The sequence below is a fragment of the Lathyrus oleraceus genome, chromosome 1, assembly GCF_024323335.1.
Source record: "Lathyrus oleraceus cultivar Zhongwan6 chromosome 1, CAAS_Psat_ZW6_1.0, whole genome shotgun sequence".
Lineage (NCBI taxonomy): Eukaryota > Viridiplantae > Streptophyta > Magnoliopsida > Fabales > Fabaceae > Lathyrus > Lathyrus oleraceus.
In genome coordinates, this window is record NC_066579.1 from 135,514,922 (window position 1) to 135,541,535 (window position 26,614).

Genomic DNA, 26,614 nt, shown 5'->3' on the forward strand with positions numbered 1-26,614 from the left:
ATTTCCTATTTTAACTTAGTTAATCGATTAATACATGCATTTAATCGATTAACTTATTAAAATGACCAATGAATTGTTTCCTTTTTGAGCCATTTTTTCTATATAAATATGGTTTCTCCTCATTTTAAAAGACACAAGTTTTTTTTAATAGAAACCTATTTTATTATTATTTCTCTCATTATTTTAGAATTTTTCTTTTGTCACTAAAGTTTCCTTAGTGCTAAAAGAGTGAAAAGTTCCTCCTATAAGTTTGTTGTACATGTGTAAAAAAAGTTTGTTGTACTAGTGTTATGCTCAGGGGTGACAAACGGGCATGTCTGCCCCTGGAAAAAAAGGGGTAGGGTGGGGTGGGTGTTGTGTAGAGTATGGGATTAAAAATTTGGCCTATGCCGTAAAAAAAATGAGGATGGGACAGGGTGAACCCATGGGCACTACATCATTTTAGCTAAAAATTAAAAAAATCCTATGTTAATGCTCGCATCCGCAAAAAATGGGGCAGGTCGGGGTAAACATATCAGAGGATGCATGACTAAAACCTTGGTCTGACCCGTTAAAGATTGCGAGAAAAATGGGCATGCCCAACGGGCCAAGCCCGTTTTTCCACACCTAGTTATGCTAAAATTTATATTCAAGAGCATAGTCTATTGTGATTTATTTGTAATAGATTTGAAGGTTGCAATCTAAACATAAAAAAATCTTGGGTGAGGATTGTCATATCCCAAAATTTACCCTTCCTTTTCATACCATTTATTTAGTTTCATTTTCATACATGGAGTCATATCATGCATCATACAATGTCATTAGCATGACCATTTCATTTGGTCATGGATTCACAAGCATTGCCACATTCTTTGTTTAATCTCAACATTAGGGTTGTTTACTTTGATTCACTTATCAACTAACCAAAGCATCATAAAAGATGGTACTTGTTTGTTCCTTTGTTCATGTGGATAGTCATGCCTCAACTCACGGCAAGATAAGGGTTCATATTTTTCAAGAAAAATGCAAGTTTCGTTCTTTGATTCAAGGATGGTTCCTATGTTTAATTCCATGCCATTTCATCCAATCTTCAAGCCAACCTCAATATAATTCAAGATTTAATCAAGTTTTCTTCAAGGGATGCTCATTCCATCATCATTTTAGCTTGGTATGTAAGAGAATTTCAAGTTTTCACAAGATGACACAAGTTTGATTGACCTAATTTGCAAGTATGGCTTAATTTTGGTCCAAACCCCATAACTTCTTCAATTTTCAACCAATTGACAAGCTTCTTTGAGCCAAATTTTCCTAATGAGTTCCTCCACAACTTTTATTCAAGGCTCAAGCATCAATTCAACCCTTAATGATCTCAATTTTGAAAATGGCTAAGTTGCCAAATAGGCCAAAACCTTGTCATGACCCCCATTTGGCAGCCATGCCATTTTCATCTCAGGCACCCTTTTGATCTCACTCCTTTTGCATTTTGTCAAGCTCATAACAAAGTTAATTTGGCCTAAGTTTTTATCAAAATGCAAGAGGGAATAAGAAGTTATGGTGTCATGAACTTGAGGTCTCAAGATGCCCAATACATGCCAAAATTGTTTGCCAAATGCCTGACCAAGAAAGAATGTCATGACCTTAACTTTCAACACTTGTCATTTTCAGCTCAAACCTACTCTTGATGTGATTATTTTTGAATTCAATTAATTTCAATGAGATGAAAAAAAGGCAAAAAGAAAATCACAAAACGCATGAGTGGATTCCATTTGGTCTAACTTCAAACATGGCATGTTGAACTCTATTTTGCACGAAGCCCGGAATTTGCAATTACAAGTCATTTCTCATCTTGGGACCACTTGCACATGTGAAACTTGTTTTTGATGCTAAAACGTGTGCAACTTAACATAAAACGACCAGGTTTCATCACCAATTCACACATTTCATGCCTCACTTCTCAAGAGTACCATTTTCCAAAATTTGAAACCTAATTTACACGAATTCAGATTTGTTTGGCATGTGCGAGCTTCCTATTTCATTTCCTATAAGTAGAGGATAATTTTGCCTCGATTTGCAAGCTTGAACATCCAGAAAAACCCTGCCTCACTTGAACCCGATATCACTCCAAAACCAGTTTGTGGTTTCTTCAATTCAAGCTCTTTCAACCTTAAATCTTGGCCCAGAAAGCTTCACTGGCATCATCGTAAGGTAACTGCATCATCACTTTACCTTGAAACCTCTTGCATCGTTCTCCCCATTTTTGTCATTGTTGACCTTTGAAACTTTAATTGGAGAGGTAGTTACGATTTAAATCTTTGAGAAAACAATTTACGACTCTCTTTGCATTGTTCCACTGATCAAAAGTCGTCTCATGCCATTCATTTGTCTTTTATATTAGTCATTTAATTTTACTCTGAACACTTAGAGTTCTTTGTGTTCTTGAGCAAAATTATCCCTGCTCAGAGTCAATCAATGACTCTGATGCAGGGAGACATGAACGATAGTGTGTTGCGAAGCTAACTCCATGCTTGGGTGTTGCTAAAAACATGAGTTCAGGATTTGCAGAAATTGAGCAAAGGTTGATGGTAAAGTCTGGTTCACGCGCCTTGGTGTCAAATGTTTGAATCCAACCAATCAGATCTTTCCATGCACTTTTTTGCAATCTTAGTGGCTGTTGGCGCCCTATTTTGTTTTTCTTTTATTCGTTTTATTTCCAAATTAATTTCTCTCTCATTTTTAAACATTTTTTATCCAAATTTTTTACATAAGGCATCTAAAATTATTTTCATCACATACACTTTTCTCACATTTTTTAAATTATTTTTATATTTTTGGTTATTTTTATTTTATTTCTATTTTAATTCCCTTTTGCAATTTATTTTTTAATGATTCTCAATTATTTTTTCATCCAATTTTTGAGATTTATTCATTTGTAATATTTGGGACTTTGTATAATTTTATTGGTTATTTATTCATTGTTTTGATGATGGTTTGGAATTTTCTCTTTAATTTCCCTTTTAAAATCATTTTTAGGCCTTTTCATTTCATTTTTAATTCAACTTTGTCATGCCTTTGACTTTGCTTGAGTTTTTGACTTGGTTGATCAATGCTTCTAGATTTTAAGTCATCCATATATTGTCTCTTAGGTTGATTCAATCTTTTCTAATTCAATATGTTGATAGATGATCATTTGATCATATTTTTGACACTTTGAGTTAGTGATAGGTCATCCCTAAGTTGTGCCATATGTTTGGGTCCCTTGACTTGCTTGATAGTGGATCCTAATTCAAACACTTGAGCTTGCTTTCATTTTTCCTTTTGATGCTCTTCTTTCTTTTTTTAGTTTTGAACCATTGTGCTTCAAGCCCTGAGGGTTTGATTTTGTATCAATACTCTAACCTGTTTACTACATAGATTGATTGCTTTTATAATCACTAACTTGTTACATCTAACCCCCTAACATTTACTTCATGCAATTTACTTTTGTGCCTTTAATTTATGTAATTTACTGTTATGTCTCATTATTCATCATCTCACTTCATACATTATTCATCTTATGCTTCTTATCTTGTGTTTATTTTGCTTGATAATCTTAATGAATCAAAACATGATAAAATGGATAGACTTGATCCTTAAGACCCATGCTTGACTTGGAGTGATTTTGAAGACTTTGGACTTTAGACTTTGGACTTTGGACTTAGGACTTAGACCCATACTTGACTTGGAGTGACTTTAGACTCGTTGATCTCTTGATCACTTACATCTTATTCACATGTTGAACTTTTGAACTTGTGATCTTGTTATCTTGTCTATTGTTCATTGCCTATGCTTATCACATTCATCTGCGTAGGGTAACACACATTAGCACACATGTGGCTTACTCTTGGGCTACCTAACAATGAGAGCCTAGGCTAGTCTTTATATGATCATGCATTATGTATGATCCATCTCCTTTCCTTTGATTTAGCTTGATCAAATTTCATTTGATCAACTAAATCCTTTGACTTTTCACACTTTCCCTTTGCCTTTATCAAGTTAGGATAAGTCTCTTGGTCACTTGATGTGACTTGTCTCTACCACCTTGGATCTCAAGCTTTCCAATAAGTACAAGACCTCAAGCTCAATTCAAGGCATCAACCATTTTCCTCATCCCCACAGAGCATCTTTGAGAACCTGTTTGAATAGCTTGTCAGACATTGACAAGGATTGCATGCCATGGGCCTTAAGCAATAGAGAATGGGTGAGAGGGAGCATCCTTATCCCCATTCTAAATATTTTAGGTATGGGATGAATGAGCCAGTTGCTTAGAGTATTCACCTATATTCATAGACTTTAGTACAATTCAAGTCAATTCACTGTCAAGTCTGCAGCTAGCCTTGTGGCTCACCATCTCAAGTTCCTTTCTTGGTTTTGACACCACAACTTTGGGTTAACACCTTCTTGGTTATATACACCTTTCTTGGTTTTGACACCACTTTTATCTTTCTGTTCTTGATTATGACACCATAATTTGGGTTGATACCTTTATGGTTATACACCCTTTTTTCCCATTTAAACACCACTTTCCTTTCCGGTTTAAAGACCATCTCAAGTTCCTCTTTGGTTTAAACACCATAATTCGGGTTAACACCTTCATGGTTATACACCCTTTTCTTGGTTTTGACACCATGCCTTGTTTTTACCTTACCATGTTAGTCCCATGGTTTGATCAGATCCTTGTCATGTTAGTCCCATGTTTTGACAAGTTCCTGCTCATTTTTCTCTTACCATGTTAGTCCCATGATTTGGTAAGATCTTGTCATATTAGTCCCATACTTTAATAGGTTGTTGTTATTTTTTCCTTACCATGTTAGTCCCATGATTTGGTAAGATCCTTGTCATGTTAGTCACATGCTTTGACAAGTTCTTGCTCTTTTTTCCCTTACCATGTTAGTCTCGTGCTTTGGTAAGATCCTTTTCATGTTAGTCACATGCTTTGACAAGGACCTTCTTTTTATCCCTTGCCATGTTAGTCCCATGCTTTGGTAAGATCCTTGTCATGTTTTTCCCATGCTTTAACAAGTTCCTGCTCTTTTTCCCCTTACCATGTTAGTCTCATGATTTGGTAAGATCCTTGTCATGTTAGTCCCATGATTTGATAAGTTCATGCTCTTTTTGCCCTTACCATGTTAGTCTCATGCTTTGGTAAGATCCTTTTCATGTTAGTCCCATGCTTTAACAAGTTCCTGCTTTCTTCCCCTTGCCTTGTTAGTCCTAGTTGCTTAGGAAAGCCCTCCTTTTGGTTTAAACACTACTTCAGTTTCTAGCCTTTTCCGGTTTAAACACCACCTCAATCTATATTTCTTTCAGTCTTAGTCCTCCGAACTAAGGGGCTCTGACTCTCTTATTGCACTATGAGGATACATAGGCACGAGGATGTGAATCCTTGCCGAGCACTTTTCTTTCTTTTCCCCCATTTCTTTCTCTGATTCCAAGAACTACGAGACTCTGACTTTCTCATTGCACTATGAGAATACGTAGGCATGAGGGCCCTAATCCTCCTCGAGCACTCTTTTCCTAACCCATTTTCTATTTTTCAAGTACACGAAGATAACAACACCCATCCAAGCAAGAGAAATCAAAATGGTTCCTGTTGAGTACAACAGATGTGAGAGGTGCTAATACCTTCCCCTCGCATAACCAACTTCCTTACCCGTTTCTCTTTCCCCTTGGGTTTTATTTATATTTTCCCTTCCCTCTTTTGGGATGAATAAAGTTCGATGGCGAATCTGTTATATGTTCGATCGTGTAATACGTTCGAGTATATTCCGGCTAGCTTCAAAGGTTATTGAGGTGAGATAGTATAAAATCTATGTTCGTTGATGAAATGATTTTGGTTTGATGCATGCAAAATCTTAAATTGTTGTGAAAGATTATTTGGGTTGATCATGTGAAAAGTTCAATTTTGATTTTAGTGGAAATTTCAAGGTAACTCTTGGGGATTAGAGTAAGATAAATTGTTGGGCCGAACTAGTATAATTCTCTAGTGTGATCTTTCTATCCCTCGTCTACTTTATTTGTTATTTATTTATTCAGATGTTTTATCTCTCTTCTGTTATTCTGATGCCTCGTATTTTCTCTCTAAAATGAATGAATTTAATCAAAATGTTCTTAATAATAATAGTCACTTGATTAAAGAGTGTCATTAGAGCCTAACTTTTGTGGAACCTTGTTTTGCACGTGATATGCTTTGAACAAGGACATCAACTTTTTATGATGACAACTAATGTCTTATGATAAGTCAAGCATGAATGGTTAAGCGGATAAAGCTGCAAACCTTATCAGTAGGGTGAGATGAACTTAACTATCCTATCATGGAAATCAAATAGAATGTAATCTAAAGCCTCATCTCAAGCTTCTAAAGCAAGTATCCACAAAAGAGAAAGCATCTAGCAAGTCTTGAAGTATCAGAGAACCTCCTAATTTAGTAGTTAGTGAGCCTATTGCAAAGCATAAAGGCTTTATTATAAAAGCACATAGCTAAAAGGATACACACACACACACACACACACACACACTCACTCACACACACACACACACACACACACACACACACACACACACACATACACACACACACACACACACACACACACAAGTATCTTCAAAACATTGTTACCAAATAAAATACCTTCAAAAATTTGAAGTTGTGCCAGATGAAATAGGAACTATCAAAATAGCTATAGGTAAAATCTTGAATTATTTAATCAATCGAGACAATTGTCTAATCAATTAGATCAATGTAAAATCGAGCCATAAGTGATTGGGATAACACCTTAATGATGTGTAACGACTATATATCTTCTCCTTCCTCTTATAAACTTAAAATCGATTGTATTTAAAACTTCTAATTGATTGTGAATATGTTCCAATCAATTAGAATGTCATAAAAAGGTTTATTGGAATTTCATTTTGAGCCAACCTCTAGCCTATTGTAAGACCCTAATTTTGACCCTAAGATCCCTCATGCTATCTCATCATATGCATTGGCTTTAGGATCACACCTTGGTGTCCTCCTTACCTCTCATTCATTGGGTTTGCATTGGGAGAGATCACCAAGCACATTTGATTGTATCATAACTTTATTTTACTTTGCTTACTAACAAAAATACCAAAAATATGTCTATGTATAACTTTGTTTCTTTTGTAGGTAGTGTGTGCATCCACCAATGCCTCATCAAGCTCACAACTAGGGTTTGAGACCCTCAGTGCAAGAAGATCAATCAGGAAATGGTTCACAATGGTTCAAGCATCATATATGGATCCCCATGTTCTTCATTTGTCATTTGGATCAAGAATTCATCAAGAGTTTGAAACTAGTTTGCATTGGAAACCCTAATTCATTTAGGTATCTTGCGTGACTTCCTTAGCAAGTTTCTTAATTATTTGGCCTAATACATCAAGGTATACTTCATTTCACACCATATTATGCATATATTATCCTCCATGAGTTAAAAAGATCGAGAGAACTTCAAGTTTGCAAGTTGGTTCAAAAAGGTTGACCAGAGAAAGTCAACTGGTCAAAACTAGTGTTTGCTAGACCCTATCTCCTACAATTCTTGTCATATGAAAATTATTCAAAGAGAAACGTTACTCTTTATGACATTTCAAACAACTTTCATGTTGGCATCAATAGCTAGTTTTCCTTGGAAAGTCATTTTTTATGGTGAAATATTATATGTCATTTTGTCTATGCCCTAGTTAGGAGGTCAACTTCCAAGGACCATAACTTGCTCAATTTTTATGATATGAAGGCCATTCAAGTTTCAAGATCGACTTCAATATGTACTCTCTTACTTTTATTCTTTGAGAAATGACAAATTCAACTTTAAAGTGAATGTTCCAAGAGGAAACATTATAGGTCATCTTGGGCCATTACCATTGAACAAGCAATTTTTCTCAACTTCTAAAATGCATAACTTCCTCATGCCAAATCGAAATGAGGTAAAATTTATGACCAAATTGAAGAGGATTGAAAGAGATACAACTTTTATGAAGGAACCATTTCCATTGGAAACTCATAGCCAACTTTATTCAAGGTGGAAGAAGTGGATATTTGATTTGGTACTTAGAAAATTTTCAATTATGTTTGATTTCTCAAACTTACACCTCAAAATTCATCATGATCCAAGCTTCAAATGGAAAAGAGTTCAATATCAAAGTTGTTCCCCTTGATGTCACATTTTCAAAAAGTCAAAGATCACCTCACTTGGACAATCGTTCAATGACTTGCGCATGACTACTCTTCATGGTCCCATTTGGATTAATCACATGATCATTTCTCAAGTACAATTGCATGGCCTCATGTTAAGCTTTCAGCACCATTCGTGGACCTATTCCAATCATCTAATGGGCCTATCACACACCCATGCAAGCATGCACTAACCTTTCCAATTTTGGTCCAATTTTCAAGTGTGTGAAAAGAAATGCAAAACCCTATAAATACATGTCCTTGGTGATCAGAAGGAGGACCATGCTTGCCCAAGCTTTGAACCATTTCTTCCCTAACCTCTATTAAAGGATAAACTTGAAGATTTCACTTAAAATCGAGTTTCAAATCTCCTTCTGTTTTGAGATTGAAACTCCAATAATCCAAGCCTCTCTTTGATCAATTTCACTTCCTGCAAGCTCTAGAGTCAAGCCAAGCCAAATTGGAAGCAAGATCAACCTGATTTGAAGCTCCCCGAAGGTGAGATTTCAGAAACATATCTTCTTCAATTCTCCCTCATTTCTCATCTATTTTGATTTATTGTTGGTTTGCTGAAGTCTTACCAATGTAGGCAACAAGATTGAGTTGCTTTGAGGTCAAATCGAAGCAACTCAGTTCATGATCCTTAAAATTCAAATCCATGTATCTTTCAATATACTTGGAATTGGAAGAAATTGAGGCCATATTTGAGCTCCTGAGCATTTTCCTTTAAAATCAGGTCCTTGTTTTTCATTTTGCGGATGGTTAGTGGTCATCCAGTCCAGTGAGGTCCACCGGAACCCTAGCTCTGGTGGTGTGTTGGTGTGTTCCCAACCCTTTGATCCATTCAAAACGTTTTAATCCTGACCCTCCTTTCTGATTACCACACGTGTACACGCGTTGACTGCAGAACATGATGGAAGTGCACGCTTGGCCATCATATCTGCCACCTCAATTAATAAGGGAGATCTGATGGCCCCCGATTTTTCATATTTTCTGATTTTTCATTTAATTGCTTTATTTTTTTTAATTCATAATAAATCCATTTTTAATCCAAAAAATATGGGACTTTCACCAATAAATTCTAAATATTTTCCTCTGCCATATTCGGAATTAAAATTATTTTTGGATTGATTTTGGTATTTTTCATGAATTAAGTGTTTTTGTGCATATTTTAAATTGTTTAAAAATACTTTTGACTTTTTAAAAATCATGAAATTTTTTGTCTAAAGTCCTTTGACCTTGTTTGACCTAGGCTAAATCCCTTTGCCATTTAGTTGGTGTTTTGAAGGGATTTGAGGTTTTAACCAAATTAAAATGTATTTTAATTCATTTTTAAATTGATTAAATGTTTAAAAATTATGTGGAGCCATTTTTATGATCTTGTGATGTTTGAATGTCAGTTTGGGCCTTGGTCATGGTTGATTTGACTTTTGTTTGATCAAAACCATTGGATTTATGGGATTGATGAAATGTATATTTCATCTCCCGAAATGAATGGATGATTTTGATCAGATGAAATTCCTCTCATGATCAATTTGTGTTTCTACTTCCCCTTCTCTCTTCATCTTCATCCCTATTCTTTCTCATTCCCTCATTTGACCAATGAAATCTCTAAGGTCTAAATGTTAATTGATTCATCAATGACATTGTGTCAGATGAATCAATACAAGTATGACTGAGATATGTCCCTCTCATTTTCTTTTAGTGTGTGGTATGTTTTAGGAGTTTGGTTCTTTGTACCAAATCTCTACCATGCATTAACACCTATATTTTTATTGCCCGATCTCAGATAGTTGTGACTTCTACATAAGTCCAATTACGATTGCTTAATAGAGAGCAAAATTTGACCCTTAAGGAATAGCATTCTAGTAAGTGAGATTGTAAGTTTCCCATTCTTCATGGCATTGTATGGAGACTTGACCTTTTTCCTTTCATTAGAGCTAGTGGAATACTTGTTGAATTATCCAAGTTGGAGCCCTTCTCATGGATGATGTCTTGGTTCAAGGATCCATACTTGTGAATGAATGGTTGAGTGTTCTCCAAAGAATGACTTAATCAATTAAAACTTAACAATAACTTTTGACTAACCATTGACTAACTTTTTATTCATTATGCTTTTACCTTCAAGCCATTTACTTTATGCAAATTTTAATTTTCAATCATTTATCGTTCATTTCCATTTACATTTCATATAACTTGTTTATGTTTCAGTCCTTTTTCACTTTGCTCATTTGAGCCATATCTTGTGATTGTATATATTGTTTGCTTGCTTTTGGTTTTGTTTATGGTCTTAGGACCTTAAATCATTTAATAACAAGAAAAACCCTAAAAAACATTTGGTGGACCGTTGGGACTTGATCTGAGCTCTGGACTTAGAATTAGACAACTTTCCCCATGCTAAAGGAATTGGCCAATGCCAACATCTGAGACTGAGCTATCCTTGACAGTGACTTTCATATTATGCAAGACTTTGGATCTCTTTACTTCATCCACTATCTTGTCTCTGTGCCTAATTGTTACTTTGTTATGATATTTGTCTGATGTTTTGTTCTGAGTTGATCAAGGAATATTTCATCTGATACATGGGAAGACAATGAAGACTACTAGCTATTGGAATGCTTGCATGGATATGGATATCTTTATTTGATGCCTTGATCTTTATGATGTCTGGATATTGCTCATTGCTTATTGCTTATTGCTTGATCAAATTCCAAAGGAAAATGGGGTTCTATATGACATTTTTGTCTGTTGGATTGCATCCCATTGGTTAGATCTTTTCAACTCTTAACTTTTAAATTTTTGCTTAGGATAGTGTCTTCATCTCCTCCCACTTATTAAATTTCAAAATCTCTCTCTCCTTTCAAAAACTTTCTTTGCTTGTGATTTCAAAATTAGACATGTTTTAATAATTAGAAACTTTGGCCTTATGCCAATGCATTTTAAAAATATTTTCTTAACCACATTGACTTAAATTTCAAAAGAAAAAAAGAATTAACAACCCCATTCAAAAACTTTGGCCTTTTGTGCCTTCTTACTAATTTTTGTTAAAATAAATTCACCAACTTATTTGAAATTTTTACCACGAACTACGAGGTTTTGATCCCTCATTTTTATGTTGGTATGTAGGCATTAGACTGAAGGTCTTGTCAAACACAAAAATATAATCAATAAATTCTTTTCTCATCCCCACACTCTGTATTTTCTCAAACATTATTTATACACAAAAACATATGCACACAAAAAGGGCTCCCTAGGAGTACCTAGGAAACTTTGGATGCTAACACCTTCCTTCTGTGTAACCTACCCCCTTACCTGTAATCTCTGGCATTTTATTAGTTTTTATTTGAAAACTTCTTATCCTTGGATTTTGTTTGTACTTTTCCCTTTTCCTTTGGAAATAATAAAAGCGCGGTGGCGACTCTGGTTTTGTTGACATCAAGTTCATCCATAGCTTGATGGTCATGAATTTACCGCTATAGAAATTAAGTGGCAACTCTGTTGGGGAGTAGTCCTCAGTGGGTTTAGCCTACTTTTTATGTTTATATATTTGTACATTTGATGTTTGTATATTGTTTATGTGATATAATCTGTTTGTTGTGCTCGGTGATCTCTGAGTGGAGAGATAAGTTCTAACCCGAACTTGAGTGCAATTAAGATAGGAAATGGTATAGTAATGTTCAACTTGTGTGGAGTAGTCCTTAACAAGTTGGCTTGAGATCCATCTACTCAGTGGAGACCTCTTTGGAGTTACTGATATCACACAAGTTATTTGTGGATAGGCATCACTTTCTCTAAATATGGGGTCCAAGAAACTGAGGACCCTAGAGTATTTAACCCACCTTAGCCTATTCTAGGACGTAGTGCGGAGACTGTTTAAGTGTAAACTTGATAATAGTTGTTACGTGATACTACACTTAGACGAGTTTCTCTTGAGAATATTATGGGTTGATGAGTCAGTCATCTTAACCTACAATATCCGATAGATGAGATTTAGACTCTGGGCACTTTTATAGAACATGATCTACAGGTTTTACCCTTAGTACACTCCTTTGGGATGATTCTTAACCCGACTCCATGCTCGTGACTCACAAAAACCCTTTGATTCTTGGTTGATCCGATCAAGTATTGTCAATATAAATGGAACTTGGGTGTTGATAAGGTGAAAACCATAATCCACCAAAATGGATGATTGATCTTAATGATGACTTGATCCATCCCTTGACCTTTGTTTTTGTATGCCATGTGTGTGATCCCTTGTGTGTGATTATTGCATTCATGCATACATGCGCATCATGACATTCATTACAGAAATAAATTCAAGGAAACTAAGGTCTTAATTGCAAATATTTCTAGACCATGGATTATGGAAGAAGGAAAACTAAGAAGTACAGTTTCAGATGTCTTGATTTGGAAGAGCTAAGGAGTTGTCATCCTTTGTATTAGATCCCTTGGACTTCAAGCAACATCATATGAAGCTCTTGTCTATGTTATCTGCTGATGTGGTTGAAGGACTTCTGAGTGTTTGGGTTTAGTTCTATGACCCTATCTACCGGTGTTTCAATTTTCCAGATTATCAGCTTGTGCTCATGTTGGAAGAGTATGCCCATCTCTCGGGTATACCCGTATCCTACAAAGTACATTTCAGTGGATTGGAGGAGATCCCGAGATCTCATATTATAGTTGATGCTCTTCATCTGAAGAAATCTGAGATTGATGCTTATTTGGTGAAGAAGGGAGGAATTCTTGGGTTGACTTCTGAGTTTCTCATTGGTAGAGCTACTGTTTTTGCTCAAGCCGTTGCATGGATGCTTTTGAGGCTATCTTGGTAATGCTCATATATGGCTTAGCCTTGTTCCCTAATATTTACGATTTTGTTGATATTAAGGCCATTAGAATTTTCTTGATTGGGAATCCTGTTCCGACTCTGTTGGGAGACATGTATTTCTCTTTGCATTTGAGGAATTCTAAAGATGGTGAGACTATTGTATGTTATGTTCCTCTTCTGTACAAGTAGTTTATTCCGCACTTGCCTCAGACGCTTGCTTTCATGGAGAACCGACAATGTCTACGATGGTCCTAGAGACTTATGTGTCTCACTAATGACGATATTGTTTGGTATGATTCTGCATTAGGAAGCTTGGATATTATTGATAGTTGTGGTGAAGTTCTCTAATGTGCCTCTCATTGGTACGCAAGGAGATATCGACTATAACCCAACATTGGCCCATCGTCAACTTGGGTTCCCCTTGAGAGATAAACCTAATAACACTTAGTTAGAGGGTCTATTTAATCAAGAGGGTAAAGATCCCTAACATTTGAAGCAAATAATGGTACATGCTTGGCATAATATGCATAGGAAGGGAAGATCCAAGCTTGGTCCACGCAACTGTGTAGCCTTGGAAGCTTACATTATTTGGGTGAAGATGACAGCTTTGGAGATGGAGATTTTGTATGCTTGGGAAAGATCTATGTCTGTGGTTATGGGTGAGCCATCAACTCTCCCTAACCAATATGTAGAGCAGTTGGAAGACGCACTTGCCAAGATGAAGCAAGAGAGAGATATGTGGGAAGAACGATTCCATGCTTTGAACCAAAAGCATGAAGATTTGCAGCTTGAGTTGAAAGACAAGGATGCACTTATTCAGATTCTTGATGACCGAGTAGTGAAGAGACAGAGAGAGCCAGAAGGTTTAGTTGCCTCTAGCATGCCTCAACCTTCCGGTGCTTGGAAGAAGATAATTGTTGAACTTGTCCTCGAGAAATCTCAGATGAAGACATCCTTTGAGTTCGAGATTCGACGCATTCGAAGGAAGTATGCACCCATATCCATATCATATGATGTAGTTGCTAGGGATCCTTAGGATGATAAGTTCCTTTTCTCTTGTATTTGTACTTTGGTTTCTGAAAATGTACTCAGTGTAATCCTTCCAAATTTTATGAATAAAAAGAGATTTTATGGTCAATTGAATTGTTATTATTCTAAATATATTTGCAAATAGGACTTCATATGTTCCTTGAAATTAAAAAACAATCAAAAAGCACTGCATTTCATGCATCATTTGCACAACATGTTTTCTTTCGCTAGATGTCTTATCAATTCTTCTTCTGTGCATCAGCCAACCTGACTCACCGTTATAACACTCACGCTAATCAACCAAACATAATGGAGTATCTAGAGCAGGAAAACTGAGAGCTAAAGGATGATATCGCCAGACTGACAACTCTAATGGAATCTGTAATTGCTGCTCAGAATCAACCATCACCATCTCCTGGAACTCCTCCTCCTTAGAGGACTGTTATTTCTAAGGTTATTTCCTCAACTGTTCCTGTTGCTGCTGCCAGTCAACCCATTCTTGTTATGCCTGTTGGATTCCCTTGGGGAATGCCACCAAATTTTATGCCAGAAGGGTATGCACCCACATTTGTTTCTCTTCCAACATCTAGCCCGGTCATGTCTGTGCCTCCTCCTGTCGTTCACGCTATGCCTCGTGTTGAGGAAACTATCTACCACTCTAAGCCATCTGAATGTCTAGATGTCTATGAAAATATGGATGAGATGAAAGATCAATTCCTCGAGCTACATAAAGAGTTGAAGACTCTGAGAGGGAAAGCCTTGTTTGGAAAGAGTACCGTTGAACTCTGCTTGGTCCCTAATTTTAAAATCCGAGTGAAATTCAAGGTTCCAGACATTGAAAAGTATAAAGGGAATACCTGCCCATTGAGCCATCTTGTTATGTATGCCATGAAAATGTCTACTCAAACTGATAATGATCAGCTTTTGATTCACTATTTCCAAGACAGTTTAACTGGAGCTTCCCTTAGATGGTATATGGGTCTGGACAGTGCTAGCATTCATACGTTCAATGACTTGGGCTAGGCCTTTGTCAAGCAGTATAAGTACAACGTGGATATGGCGCCTGATAGAGACCAGTTGAGGTCTACATCTCAAAAGGATAAAGAGATATTCAAGAATATGCCCAGAGATGGAGATAATTGGTCGCTCAAATAAGTCCTCCTCTTGAAGAGAAGGAGATGACTAAGATCTTCTTGAAAATGCTAAGTTTGTTTTATTACGAATGCATGATTGCAAGTGCCCCAAATGATTTTATCGAAATGGTAAACATGGGGATGAGGCTAGAAGAAGGAGTCCATGAAGAACGTTTGACTAAGAAGAGGCGTCAGCTAGCAAGAAGTACAGTGGAAGTTTCTCCAAGAGGAAGGAGGGAGAAGCTAATTCAGTGTCAGTGGGGAGGCAGAGAAGGCCTCATGTCAAGAAAAGTTCTTAACCCCGTCAACATCAGCACCAAGTTTCTTTAGTAATTCTAGTTTTTTCCAACAATTCCAACAATCAACCAGTTCCAATTCAGTAACAACAACATCAATAACAACCATAACAAAGAACCAACTACAACAACAACAACAATCATCATCCACATGACTTTGAGAGGAAGAAGGTCTCCTTTGACCCTATTCCTATGACTTATGCAGAGTTGTACCTATCCCTAGTACTAAAAAATCTGATTCAGTGAAGAAACCCTCCGCAAATTCCTGAGCCACTATCATGGTGGTTCAAGCCTAATCTTTGTTGTGCTATTCACCAGCGAGCCCCTAGTCTTGATATAGAAAACTACTATTTGTTGAAGTACGAAGTTCTAAATCTTGTGAAGAATGGTATGGTGTCATTTGAGGACAAAGCGCCTAATGTGAAAGCCAATCTATTTCCTGCTAATGGTAACGCTTTTGTCAACATGGTGGACGACTGTATAGGGAATTTATGAGTTTTTGATGTGAGACGTATTCGAAGGTCTCTAGTAGAAATGTATAGGACTCTTTGTTTAATCAGTGACTGTGAACATGACCATGACGGTTGTGTCATTTGCAGCGTGAACCCCCGTGGGTGTATGATTGTTAAGAGAGATATCTAAAAGTTGATGGAGGAGAATGTAATCTAGATTCAACAGTCAAGGGATATGAGAGATGATGTAAATATCATTGTACCGGTGTTTAAGACCCTTGAGCGGGTAGTCATTCAGTTTGATAGCAGCAACAACAACAATGTCAATAGATCGGTATTACCGTTGGTTATATGGTTATCAAACCCTATCCTCTATCCATCCGATAAACCTGTGCCATATCAATACAATGCCACTATGATAAAGAGTGGTCAAGAGGTTCCTCTACTAGTTGCAGATTCAGTGGTAAATATTGGAGACATTGCGAAGGTGATCCGTAGTGGTCGTGTGTTCAGTCCAATGTTTCCGAAGGTTATGTAAGATGTGTCAATATGTAAGAAGGCAGAGATTCCTGCGATTAACCCGGTTAGTGCTCCAATGTGTTAGTCTGGTGAATCCAGCAAATTAAAGGCTAACGATGATGATGAGGTGTTAAGATTAATTAAAAGAAGTGAATTCAATGTTGTGGAGCAGCTACTCTAGACACCATAAAAGATCTATGTGCTATCATTGCTAATGAATTTTGAAGCGCACAAAGAAGCATTGCAGAAAGTGTTAGAACAAGCTTACGTTGAACATGACGTTACTGTGGATCAGTTTGACCACATAGTTGCCAACATCACCTCTTGTAATAATCTAAGTTTTTATGATGAGGAACTTCCCGAGGAAGGTAGAAATCACAATTTGGCATTACATATTTCGATGAACTGCAAGGAGGACGCTTTGTCCAATGTGTTGGTTGACACTGAGTCATCATTGAATGTATTTCCAAAGTCAACTCTGTCAAGACTCTCCTACCAAGGTGCCCTGATGAGGTACAGTGGTGTAGTTGTCAAAGCGTTTGATGGTTCTCGTAAAACTAGCATTGGAGAAGTGGACCTTCTAGTGAAGATAGGTCCGAGTGATTTCCAAATTACTTTCATGGATTCACCCGGCCTATAGCTTCTTATTGGGAAGGCCATGGATTCATGAAGTTGGAGTTGTGACATCTACTTTACACCAAAAGCTGGAATTTGTGAAGAACAATAAGCTTGTCGTTGTTGGTGGAGAGAATGCATTATTGGTAAGCCATTTGTTGTCTTTCACTTATGTTGATGTTGAGGAGGAAGTTGGAACGCTGTTCCAAGCTTTGTTCATTGCTGATGAATTAAAGAAAGCCGGGGCACCCATGTCTTATTTGAAAGATGCACAATAGGCTATTCAGGTTGATAGTATTGATAAGTGGGGTTGTGTTGTGGAGGTCACTGAGAACAAGAACATGGCAGAGCTAGGATTTCAACCAGGGTCATTCAACACCAATGTCAAATTTATGCAACCAGTATTCTGCAGTGGAGGGTTCATTCATAAGAATGATCAACACTCAGCTGCCATATTGAGGACATGGGTGATGAAGACGAAGCTTGCGCCAACTTTGTGACGCATGGCCAGACTTACAACAATTGGGTTGTTGTTGTTGATGTTCCTACTATTATTCACCGTTATTAGCAATTTCTTTCCATTATTTTAAGAAAACTCCTTCTCCTATGCCTACGGGAGAAGTGAACATTGTTGAACATTTTTATTAATATCATCAATGAAATACAATTTTATTCATCCACATCTATGATGTTTTATTTTACCTTTTGCTTTTTCTGAAAATGGTAATCACAAAAAAACATAAATAAATAATAATCTTCCATCTGCATAATATTTGTTCGCACTCCACTTCTCTAAAATAAAAATATCAAATCATTATGTAGGTTGGTTCTCAAACCCATTGAATACAATGATCCTACTCCCTCTCCAAATATTGATTTTCCTGTGTTTGAAGCAGAGGAAGAGATTGATGATGAAGAAGTATCTGATGAGTTATCCCGTCTACTTGAGCATGAGGAAAAAGTTATTCAGCCGTTCAAAGAGAAGATTGAATTAGTCAACTTGGGTTCTGATGATGATGTGAAGGAAGTCAAGATTGGGTCTCAACTGTGTCCAGAAGCTAAGACGGAGTTGATTGTTCTTCTTCGAGATTATTCTGATGTGTTTTCTTGGTCCTATGAAGACACGCCTGGTTTGGATACTGAGATTGTGGAGCATAGATTTCCGTTGAAGCCAGAATGCCCGCCGGTCAAGCAGAATTTGAGAAGGGCTCACCCAAATATGGCAGTAAAGATCAAAGAGGAAGTGCAAAAACAAATTGATGCTGATTTTCTTATTACCTCCGAATATCCGCAGTGGGTGGCCAATATTGTGCCTATTCGGAAGAAGGATGGAAAAGTCCGCATGTGTGTTGATTATAGAGATCTGAATAAAGCCAGTCCAAAAGATGATTTCCCTCTACCACACATTGATATGTTGGTAGACAATACAACTAAATTCAAAGTCTTTTCATTTATGGACAGATTTTCCGGTTATAATCAAATCAAGATGGCACCTGAAGATATGGAGAAGACAACATTCATTACACCCTGGGGAACGTTTTGTTATAGAGTGATGCCTTTCGGTTTAAAGAATGCTGGTGCAACATACCAGAGAGCTATGACCACTCTTTTTCTTGACATGATGCATAAAGATATTGAAGATTATGTTGATGATATGATTGCTAAATCAAGTGACTAAGAAGAGCATGTTGAGAATTTTTTGAAGTTATTCCAGCATTTGAGGAAATATAAACTCCGCTTGAATCCCAATAAATGCCCTCTAGGTGTTCGTTCTAGTAAGTTGTTGGGCTTCATTGTCAATGAGAGGGGTATTGAAGTTGATCCTGCCAAGGTCAAAGTAATGCAAGAGATTCCTGCGACCAAAACTGAGAAGCAAGTCAGAGGTTTTCTTGGCCGCTTGAATTATATCTCAAGATTCATATCACACATGACTGCCACGTGTGCACCTATATTCAAGCTTCTTCGGAAAGATCAGTCTTGTGATTGGACCGAAGATTTCCAGAAAGCTTTTGATAGTATCAAAGAGTATCTGCTTGAGCCTCTGATTCTGTATCCGCCTGTTGAAGGAAGACCATTGATCATATATTTGACTATTCTTGAAGAGAGTATGGGATGTTTTCTTGCTCAGCAAGATGAATTTGAAAAGAAATAATATACAATTTACTACCTCAGTAATAAGTTCACCGACTATGAGACTCGGTACTCTATGCTTGAAAAGACCTGTTGCGCATTGGCTTGAGCTGCTAAACGTCTGCGCCAGTATATGTTGAATCATACTACTTGGTTGATATCTAAATTGGATCCAATCAAGTTCTTTTTTGAGAAGCCTGCTTTAACCGGGAGGAATGCCTGTTGCTAGCTGTTGTTATCTGAGTATGATATTGAGTACTGATCTCAAAAAGCAATTAAAGGTAGTGTCTTGGCTGATCATTTGGCTCACCAACCTATTGAAGATTATCAGTTAATGCAATATGACTTTCCTGACGAAGAGATTTTGTACTTGAAGATGTAAGACTATGATGAACCATTGCTTGAAGAAGGGCCCGAGCCTGGTTCCCGTTGGGGCATGGTATTTGATGGAGCTGTTAATTCATATGGTAATCGAATTGGGGCAATGATTATTACTCCTCAAGGCACTCATTTTCCGTTTACAGCTAGATTGACCTTTAAATGTACAAATAATATGGCTAAGTATGAAGCTTGCATTATGGGGCTTGAAGAGGCCATTGATCTCAGAATCAAATATCTTGACGTCTATGGAGATTCAACTTTGGTTGTGAATCATATCAAAGGTGAATGGGAGACAAACTAACCCATTTTAATATCGTATAGAGACTATGCGAGGAGGATATCAACTTTCTTTACAAAGGTTGAGTTTCATCATATCACTCGAGATGAAAATCGGATGGAAGATGCTCTTGCAACCTTGGCATCTATGATTGTTGTGAATTTTTGGAATGAAGTTCCTAATTTGATTGTGATGCATCTTGATAGGCCAACTCATGTATTTGCTATTGAAGAAGACAGAGATGAAAATCCATGTTATTTTGATATCAAAAGTTTCCTCCAAAGTCAGATTTACCCGCTTGGGGCATCGTTGAAAGATAAGAAGAGTTTGAGAAGATTAGCTGGCAACTTCTACCTGAATGTGATTGTTGCAAGTTTATGAAGAAATTCCACAGGTGTCAAATTTATGCAGAAACAATTCATGTTCCTCCGACACTGTTGAACATCATTTCCTCTCCATGGCCCTTCTCCATGTGGGGAATTGATATGATTCGCATGATTGAGCCCAAAGCTTCTAACGAACATCGTTTCATTCCGGTGGCTATTGACTACTTCACAAAGTGGGTTGAAGCGACATCGTATGTGAATGTGATCAAGCAAGTGGTGGTCTGGTTTATCAAGAATCAAATCATATGCCATTATGGTGTGATGAGTAAGATCATTACTGATAATGGATCAAACTTGAACAATAATATGGCGGAAGCTTTTTGCAAAGACTTTAAGATTGCACATCATAATTCTTCTCCCTACAGACCCAAGATGAATGAGGCTATTGAAGCTACAAATAAGAACATTAAGAATATCATTAAGAAGATGGTTGCGCCTTATAAAGATTTGCATGAGATGCTCCCATTTGCTTTGCATGGGTACAGTACATCCATCAGCACTTCAATAGGGGCAACCCCTTTCTCTCTCGTTTATGGCATGGAAGTTATGCTCCCCGCGGAGGTTGAGATCCCATCATTATGCGTTTTGATGAAAGCCATGTAGATTGAAGTTGAATGGTGTCAGATCAGATATGACCAGCTGAGTTTGATTGAAGAGAAGAAATTGACTGCCATGTGTCATGGTTAGCTATATCAGCAAAGAATGAAGAAAGCTTTTGATAAGAAGGTCAAGCCTCGTGTGTTAAGAGAAGATCACCTCGTGCTCAAGAAGATTTTATCTTTCAAACCCGATGCTAGGAGCAAATAGATTCCTAATTATGAAGGCCTATATGTTGTGAAGAGAGCTTTTTCAGACGACGCTTTGATTATTACAACTATGGATGGTGAAGAGTTTACTCGTCCTATGAATGTCGTTGCAGTCAAGAAATACTTCTCCTAAAAAGAAAAGAACAACTCGCTAGGTTGAAAACCCAAAAGGGAAGCTTAGGAAAAAATGATCTTCTCGATGGATTGAAAACCCGAAAGGGCAATCCAGGAAAAAGTTAGAGACATAAAACAGAAATTTTATCCCGGTAGATTGAGTACCCCACCTTGGGGAAATCTAGGCAAAAATTAGGGATTATGGCAAGTAACTGCATCCAGTTATTCTTGATCTGAGAAGCAGTTTTTAGCAGTCATTTGGTTCTGGTTCATCATTCTCGTCCGAAGACAAGAGCACAATGGATTTCAAAGTTGGTAGGGAGAGTAGTGATCATTATATTCAATGTATCCCTTTTCCATGTAAATTACCATTTTCAAACTTTGTAAAGATCCATGGAGTCCCGCCATTCGCGGACTACCGTTCTATTAAATAAAGTTGACCTTTTATCCAATTATTTATAATCTTATTTACTTCTGTTAAATAAAAATGAATTTTTCTGATGATAATTTTGAAATAAGTTAATGAACAATTATTTTTATTAAAATAATAAAAGCATTCACTTTAAGAACAATCGATTTCAGCAAGGAATGTCAACAACAATCTAAGAACAGGAAAGTCTTGAAGTGTGAAGCATTGTTGGTCATCCCCAACAGTTCGTCATTTATTCCCATCTTGGTTGATGAGTTTCTCCCCAAGTATTTTTCTCATCTCCAGTAGAGTTGGTGGGTCTCATCGTCGGTTAAGCTTATGATTGGTCCCATTTATAAATTCATATTCCCCAGCCGAGGTGTCCATGCTTTTCATTCCTCAGTTTGTGATTTGATTATTGAACAACGGGTAACTAGAACCTTTTATTTGGTTTCCAGATCCTCATTTGCATTTGATTGTGTTGCATAACCGCGACAGTTTCTCCCTTGGGTGAGTCAGATCCGGTTATCTTTGCCTTGGAATTAGTTTATTTCTTAATTTCCAAGAAGAATTTTATGATCATTTAGGAGTGTGACGGTCTTTGTCACAGCATCCCCAGTAGTTGCTCAATTCCTCATTCAGAAATTTATCTCTGGTATTCCCCAATAGAGTTCATATTCAGATAGAAGTTCCCTCTTTCCCGACAGTATTTGATTCTGAGCAATATTTGATTTTTATCCCCTACAGGGTTGTTTCCCATTTGGCATGGTGTTGATTTAAAAATTACCTGTAGTGTTGACTTATTTAGATCCTCAACAGATCCTTACCTATCCTCGGCATGAGGGGTTGATCATCCTTCAACAGTGCTCTCTTCTCCCTGTGGAGTTTGCCATGGTTTGGTTGGAAGCATGTTCTCTATGTTTTTCCCCAACCAGAGTTGATTTATTCGGAGCTAGATGATTTATTTTAGTCCCTAGCATTTTCTCTAGTTGGTGATTCCATCTTGTTGAGATTAGCCAAGTGTTTTGTAGTGATGATTCAAATCTTCGATATTTGTATCCTTGGTTCTGCTTTGTCAGCATAATCATAACCATATACATGCATATTCATGCATAAAACACAACATCAAAAATCTCATTGTGAATTTTATCGCATTGATTTTCCTTTTGATCTCTTGCTTTGGTGATATTATTTTCCATGCAAATTTGGCGTGTCTGTACTTCCTCAATTATAGAGTGTCAACCCCTTAAGCAAAAAGAGTTTATCCTTTCTTATTCCCCACTGAGTTGTTTCCTCGTGGATGATTATTATTTCAGTTTCCTTCCCAGCTTATTATCTGGATGGAACCACTCCCCCTTGAGTTATATCCTCACCGGGTTGAGTCTTTAATTGGCCGTTCCTTTCTAGTTCTTACCTAGATCGATCTTTTGGTATCCAAGAGTCTATTATCCAGTAACCGGTAATATTCGTCTTGATATTGGGTACATTACTTTTTTCCAATACCCGGTAAAGTGTGATAGACTTCCTTTATTTTCTCTAGGGGATTCATTTTCACGTTTCCCCGGTAAGTCTATCATTGATATGTTCATCTTGACTGTTGACAAATATTCTTCCTTTTTGGTTTTCTACCCAGTAAAAAGGTAGTAGTAATCCCTGATTTCATTCACCAGAGAGTCAATCCTTGATATGTTCACTCTAACCAGTCACGGATTTTCTCCTCTTTGTGGTATTCTACCCAGTAAATGGTGGATATAAATCCTACTTTTCCCCTCATAGTTAACCCTTGATATGTCCACTTTAACCAGTGACGAATTTTCTCTTTTTGTGGTCTTGTGCCCAGTAACCGGTGGTTGTAAATCCCATTTCCTCTGCTGAGTCTATCCTTGATATGTTCATCCTAATTGTTGATAGATACTCTCTCTTTTTGGTCTTCTACCCAGTAATTGGTAGTTGTAATTCCTATTTCTCCCCGACAGTTTATCCTTGATATGTTTACCCTAACAGGTAACAGATATTCTTCCTCTTTCCCCAGGGGGTCTAACCTTGATATGTTCATCCTAACCGATGACAAATATTATTCCTTTGAGTTTATCCTTGATATATTCACTTTAACCAGTGACAGATACTCTTTTTTTGGTTTTCTACCCAGTAACTGATAATTGTAAATCCTATTTGACTTTTTCTCTCCCTAGTAGGTTATTCTTACCCAATAACTGGTAATGAATACACCTCATTTCCTCAGCGAGTCATCCTTGATATGTTTACCCTAACCGATAACGGATGCCCCTATGTCTAAGTGTATTGATCTTCTACCCAGTAACCGGTAGTAGATAATACATCTCTTTTACTCCTATGTTGAAGTTCATTCTTCCCCATTTGAGTTTGAGCACGTATTTCCTCAGTGAAGTCGCCACCCCCTGCAGATAACCTTATCCCCAGGTCGAGTCCTTCCATTGATTTTTTTTCATGGAAAATCCCTCGTGCCTCCAACAGTTTTCAAGTTGTAGCCTGGCATACGCATATATTTTTATTCCTAGAGTATTTGTCTCCCTATTGAGTATAATTTATGGAATTCATTATGCTCATGTGGATTTTCAGTCTCTCCGGATTCTTTTCCTTTTTTGCAATATATTCCCCACAAAGATTATTTTTACATACGTATCATATGCATCATGAGGTCTCTTAGGGACCAAAATTTGTTTCTCGACGTTGTTATTTAAGTCCATTATATTGAGTTGATACGAAGATTTTAACCTTCACATCCTAAATTACAATGTCCTTAAATAGGGGCAACTGTAAGACCCTAATTTTGACCCTAAGATCCCTCATGTTATCTCATCATATGCATTGGCTTTAGGATCACACCTTGGCAACCTCCTTACCCCTCATTCATTGGGGTTGCATTATGAGAGATCACCAAGCACATTTGATTGTATCATACCTTAATTTTTCTTTGCTTACTAACCAAAATACCAAAAATATGTCTATGTATAGCTTTGTTTCTTTTGTAGGTAGTGTGTGCATCCACCAATGGCTCATCAAGCTCACAACTAGGATTTAAGACCCTCAGTGCAAGAAGATCAATCAAAAAATGGTTCATAATGGTTCTAGACATCATATATGGATCCCCATGTTCTTCATTTATCATTTGGATCAAGAATTCATAAAGAGTTTGAAGCTAGTTTGCATTGGAAACCCTAATTCATCTAGGTATCTTATGTGACTTCCTCAACAAGTTTCTTCAAAAAATTGGACCAATACATCAAGGGATACTTCATTTCACATCATATTATGCATATATTATACTCCATGAGTCCAAAAGATTAAGAGAACTTCAAGTTTGCAAGTTAGTTAAAAAAGGTTGACCAGAGAAAGTCAACTAGTCAAAACTGGCGTTCACTAGACCCTATTGCCTACAACGTTTGTCATACGAAAATGATTCCAAGAGAAACACTACTCCTTATGAAATTTGAAACAACTTTCATGTTGACATCAAGATCTAGTTTTGCTTGGAAAGTCATTTTTTATGGCGAAATATTATAGGTCATTTTGTCTGTGCCCTAGTTAGGAGGTCAACTTCCAAGGACCATACCTTGCCCAATTTATATGAGATGAAGGAAATACAAGTTTCATGATCAATTTAAAGATGTCTTCTCCAAGTTTAATTCTTTGATAAATGTCAAATTCATCTTGCAAGGGAATGTGCCAAGAGGAAACATTATAGGTCATTTTGGGACATTACCATTGAACAGGCAATTTTACTCAACTTCTAAAATGAATAACTCCCTCAATGCAAATCCAAATGAGATCAAATTTCTTACCAAATTGAATAGGATTGAAAGATCTAAAACTTTTATGAAGGAACCATTTCCTTTTGAAACTTCTAAAATGAATAACTCCCTCAATGGATATTTGACTTGGTACTTAGAAAAAAATTCAATTGTGTTTGATTTCTCAAACTTCCACCTCAAAATTCATCATGAGCCAAGCTTCAAATGGAAACGTATTCAACATCAAAGTTGTTCCCTTGATGTCACCTTTCCCAAAAGTCCAAGATCACCTCATTTGGACAAGATTTGAATGACTTGCGCATGGTTACTCTTCATGGTCTCATTTGGATGAATCACATGATCATTTCTCAAGTACAATTTGATGGCCTCATGTTAAGCTTTCAACATCATTCATGATCATTTGTGGACCTATTCCAATCATCTCATGGGCCTATCACACGCCCATGCAAGCATGCGCTAACCTTTCCAATTTTGGCAAAACTTTCAAGTCTGTAAAAAGCAATACAAAACTCTATAAATACATGTCCTTGGTGATCATAAGTAGGACCATGCTTGCCCAAGCTTTAAACCATTGCTTCCCTAACCTCCATTAAAGGATAAACTTGAAAATTTCACTTGAAATCGAGTTTCTAATCTCCTCTTGTTTTGAATTGAAACTCCAAGAACCCAAGCCTCTCTTTGATCAATTTCACTTCCTGCAAGCTTCTAGAGTCAAGCCAAGCCAAATTGGAAGCAAGATCAAGTTGATTTGAAGCTCCCCGAATGTGATATTTCAGAAACCTCTCTTCTTCGATTATCCCTCATTTCTCATCTATTTTGATTGATTGTTGGTTTGCTGAAGTCTTATCAATGTAGGCAACAAGATTCAGTTGCTTTGAGGTCAAATTGAAGCAACTCAGTTCATGATCCTCAAAATTTAAATCCATGTATCTTTCAATATACTTGGAATTGAAAGAAATTGAGGCCAAATTCGAGCTCCTGAGCATTTTTCCTTTAAAATCATGTTCTTGTTTTTCATTTTGGTGATGGTTGGTGGTCATCCAGTCCGGTGAGGTCCACCGGAGAAGATGACCGGAGCCCTAGCTGTAGTGGTGTGTTGGCGTGTTCCCAACCCTTTGATCCATTCAAAATGTTTTAACCCTGACCCTCCTTCCTGATTACCACCAGTGTACACGCGTTGACTGCAGAACATGATGGAAGCACACGCTTGGCCATCATATCTACCACCTCGATTATTAAGAGAGA